A 4,793-nucleotide genomic window follows, 5' to 3' on the forward strand; every position below is an offset into this window, starting at 1 on the left:
GTGGTAGTGGAGGGAGGCAGCTCTAAGCTATGACCCTCATGTGATTGTTGGGGGTAAACCAAGGAAGAAAGAGATTGCCCCTAGTCACACTCTGTGTCAAAGGTGGAAGCAGAACTAGCTAGTTGTTCTACTCGTGAACCGGGAACAAAAGCTTTGGACAGCTAAGTATTCAAATACTCCCCACAAGCTAGTTCTGCAGCGCCTTCTCTCTTCCTGCTCCTTCCCTGCATGCCTCCGGACACCATTGCCTACAGGTGGGCCTTCTGTGAAATTTGCAGGGAACGCCTCTTGTCTTACTGCTGTACCTGGCACTGTTTCCCAGGTTGAGTACCAAGGTTCTTGTCTTGGCTCAGTTTTTGTTGTTTTGTTGATCCTACCTTTTGGGGACTTTGGGAACTGCATCCTGTTTTATGCTCTATGCATCCTTTTGGCTGTACGTCTCATTATTTGTTACTGTTTTCCTTCTTATTAGGGGCAGCAATCTGCTGATGTTCTGACTTCCCTCGTCAGAACTCCTCAGGGACTATGCAGGAACTATCTGCAACCCTCCCTTGCAGATACTCTCTTAGCATCACGAGTTGAAAAGCTCATCTTAGAATAGGTACTTCAAATAAATTACCACCAAAACAGTTAAAAAGCTGACAGACAACCTAGATATAGTTAGAGGATGGCTAAATGTAGTATGCCGCAATTTAGGGAATACTTTAAGTAGCCATAAGAAAGGTAGTACAGAAATATGAAAAAGCCAATTTTTTAGAAAGATTTTGTTACACCAGCCAGATTTTTTAAATATTTTATTTATTTTGGAAGAGAGACAGATGGAGAACTCCCATCTGCAGGTTCAATTCCCAAATGCCTGGGACAGTTGGGACTGGGAACTCTATCTGGGATCCCATACAAGTGGTAGGGGTCCACCTACTTGAGCCATCACCTGCTTCCTTCAGGGTATGCATTAACAGGAAGCTGAAATAGGGACCCAGAACTCAGGTACTCTGGTTTGGAAATTACAGCCATCTTAACTTCTAGGCCAAATGAATAGCCTGAAAAAGGAATTTTGATAAACTGTCAAGAAGAAAAGCACAAATCTGTTTATTATGGTCCAACTAATTTGCCCATTAACAAAGATGGAAGTGGAATATGTGAAACAAGGATGTAAATGATTTGGGCAGTGACATTGTTGCAATTCCATATGTAAAACACTTCTGTAAAGTTATCACACTCTTTTTCAACAATCCTTACTTTTCACCCAGTCTTTGATGTGTCTCTCTTCTCCTTTTCCTTAATTATTTGTACCTTTAATAATGTGGCTTTCTCAAACTGTAGATGAGAATTATCTTCATCTAAGTCACAATTTGGAAGGTCTGTAAATTCCAGCTCTGAATGAAAATGATGGTCAGGATATAAAATGAGTTACTTTAATAACCTTTCTCCTATGGTAAGTTGTGAATAGGATTTCTATTCCATTTTCATTCTTTTAATAATTCAAGCTAAACTTCTTTAAAGTTGATTTGTCAAATACAAAAGTTGTCTGAACCAGAGAGACAATTTCCCTCTCTTCATCGTCTTTTTCTCCATACGAAAAACTATGTAGTCTGTAGGCAAAGAACAGCTCAGAGGCATCAGAAGGACAGGCAGTACCATTCTACTCAGTAAGATGCTCTATGAGTTTCTCACTGGGGCTTATTTGCTTGGTGGGAGTAGGTGTCTTTGGAGATAGCTGTTTAAAAAACAGAAATATTCCTACTGGAACCAATAGGAAAGATACTCCCTTCGACAAAGCTAGCACTTTGCAGAGGAGTGGAAAAAAAATACTTCAGTATGAATTTGTCCAGTTGCTCTTTTATTGTCATCATATACAGTTTGCTCTCTGGAAAACTAAAAAAATTCATGGAAAATGGCATGAAAATATAAATTCATTTTGGTGGAAAAATACAGAACTATGTGCCTAGTTTTATTCTAATATGTATTTTCCATGACGTTTTAAAGGACCCTTTGTGGATCCCCTCTGGGTTTGGTCCAGTTTCTCCAGAAAACCACAGAGGGCTCTTGACCACAGTCAGGTCTCACCTCTGAAGTCTCCTGCCTGTCCCGCTGCAGGCTCAGGGATTCAGGCATTAGAAATATTGGCTGATGCTGAGCGTCAAAGTGTTTCTGAGCTGAAGACAGGGCAAGGCAAAACTCTCTGGGTTTTAAGCTTTCCCAGAGCCCTTTGGCTTTAGGCCTGGGTCCTCTCTCGTCAGTTTGTTGATTCTGAGAAGGCAAGGGTGCCTTAGACCGTGAGCCCAGTACCGTCATGCCCTCAGCTGAAAATTGAATGGTTCAGCATTGCATGCCGGTTATTAAAGATTCTGCTTACTTTACAACGGTCTGTTAACAGCTCTAATGTCTTTAACATGTGCAGCCTATTGACTTTTAAGTAACATTTTATTGAAGTAACTGCCGTGCTTATTAGCCCGTAAGATTTACGCTTCATTTTCAGTCCTGAATCTCTGGGAGGGGTAACCTTCCCTGCAATGGGGAAGTGAGAGCCTAACAAGATAAGGGATGCTCAGTGTGAATGGGAACATATGTGGTGCTGCCCGGTTGGGAAGGGAAGCAGCATTTCTCCCAGGATTGGGAGCAATCTAAAAGGGCACAGAGAAATCACAGCTTCATTAGTGAGACAGAAATTTGGAGGAAAAAATATTAGCAGATGTGGCCAGTGTGAAGGGCTTGGGTTTGGTTGTTTTACAGTATCAGGTGGAGAGTGAATTTTAATCAGTGAAAAATTTCACATAAATGAATATACACAGAACCTTCATGACTGAATCCTGAATAGGCCGTTTTTACTTAGCCATTGTGCAAAAATAAAAATTTACCTACATACTATCCTTCCATTATTGTTAGCCCTTGAAAACACAAAGAATAATATTATTTATACACTACATGTATAAATCATTGTGCACAGACTAAATTAACATGCTAATTTCCTTGTTAAAAAATAGCAAAAAGCAGTAGTTGGTTGGCATTCACTTGACCCCCAAAATTTTGGATTTATCAAATAGTTTCCTTTATAACATAAAAGTAAACTTTAGTGGACTCAAATAAATCTGATTTTATATTATACATTAGAAATGTTTGGGGGCCAGGCCGACGCCACGGGTCACTAGGCTAATCCTCTGCCTGTGGCACGGGCACCCCGGGTTCTAGTCCCGGTTGAGGTGCTGGAGTCTGTCCCGGTTGCTCCTCTTCCAGTCCAGCTCTCTGCTGTGGCCCGGGAGTGCAGTGGAGGATGGCCCAAGTGCTTGGGCCCTGCACCCGCATGGGAGACCAGGAGGAAGCACCTGGCTCCTAGCTTCAGATCAGCGCAGCACTGCAGCTGTAGCAGCCATCTGGGGAGTGAACCAACCAAAGGAAGACCTCTCTCTCTCTCTCTCTCTCTGTCTTGTCTAACTCTGCCTGTAAAAAAAAAAGAAAAAAGAAATGTTTGGGGGCCAGTGCTGTAGCATAGAGGGCTAGGCCTCCTCCTGCAGTGCCGGCATCCCATATAGGCACCAATTCAAGTCCTGGCTGCTCCACTTCCAATCCATCTCCCTGTTAATACACATGGGAAAGCAGAAGCTGGCCCAAATGCTTGGGCCCCTCGTGGGAGACCTGGATGAAGCTCCTGGCTCCTGGCTTCAGCCTGGCCTACCCCCAGCCATTGCGCTCATTTGCAGGAGTGAAACAGCAAATGGAAAATCTCTCTGTCTCCCTTTCTCTCTGTATCTCTACCTTTAAAATAAATAAATAAATCTTTTTTAAAAGTTTGTAAACAGTTGAATATCTGCATAGCTATTCCTTAATTTTTCCTTACTCCTGAGGAAAACAGTTACCTGGTGAACAAGTGTGAGTTAATTAAATAAGAGAACCTTTGCAAGTACCTACACATTAACAAGCTGAGTGTGGTGAGGAGGGTAATGCAATAGCTTATCACAGAGCCTAGAATGGAGAGCAAGAAATAGTTCTTAAGGGAAGGGGTAAATATGAATTTTACAAAATTTTAATGTTTGCAGCCTGTGGAAAATTTTGTTTTTCTCGTCTCATTTTTCAAGCTGTGGCTCAGCCATCAGTTTAAGAACCCAAGCACAAGGCATGTTTTTCTCATAACTTTTCCGGACCAGAGATAAGAATTCTTGAACGTTTATGGTAAAAACTGGAAGACAGATAAGAATCCAGGGCTCTCTCTGGGCCAGCAGTATTTCTTCCGTTTTTGAGACATTGTCTCTTCCTTTCTGAGAAATCCTGTCACGGATACTTGAATTGATGGAAGAGAACTGTCTGTCATAGCCACGGTGCTTAAGTTACCAGCTTTGCGGTTCTGCAAAGACTTTGAGAATGTACTAATATATTCACAACTCAAGGAAGGTGCCAACAGAAACAGATCCCGAATCAGTTCCCAAACAGGATGACAAAAAAACATTCACCAGACCACACACAATTCCACTACATTGCACGGGGGCCCTGCAACATACACTTGTTTTGTTTACCCAACTATCAGCAGACCAGGAGCTCTCTACGTGGGGACTAGATAACTTCCGCCACTTCATTAAATTTTGCACTTAGCTCAGCAACTCAGAATCTGTGTTGAAAAAGTATATCTTCCAAATAGTTCAGACTCCTGGGAGAGAAGTAGCGGCAGTGGGCAAACAAGAGAATTAAGTTGCTGTTCTAAACCTGCACTCTGTTGAGTGTGTGTGTGTGTTTGTGTGTGTGTGTATCATCTGTGCATAAATTACATGCAATCTCCCTTTTTTATTTTACAGCAGTTTTTC

This window comes from Lepus europaeus, chromosome 3, assembly GCF_033115175.1.
Source record: "Lepus europaeus isolate LE1 chromosome 3, mLepTim1.pri, whole genome shotgun sequence".
NCBI classification, from domain to species: Eukaryota; Metazoa; Chordata; class Mammalia; order Lagomorpha; family Leporidae; genus Lepus; species Lepus europaeus.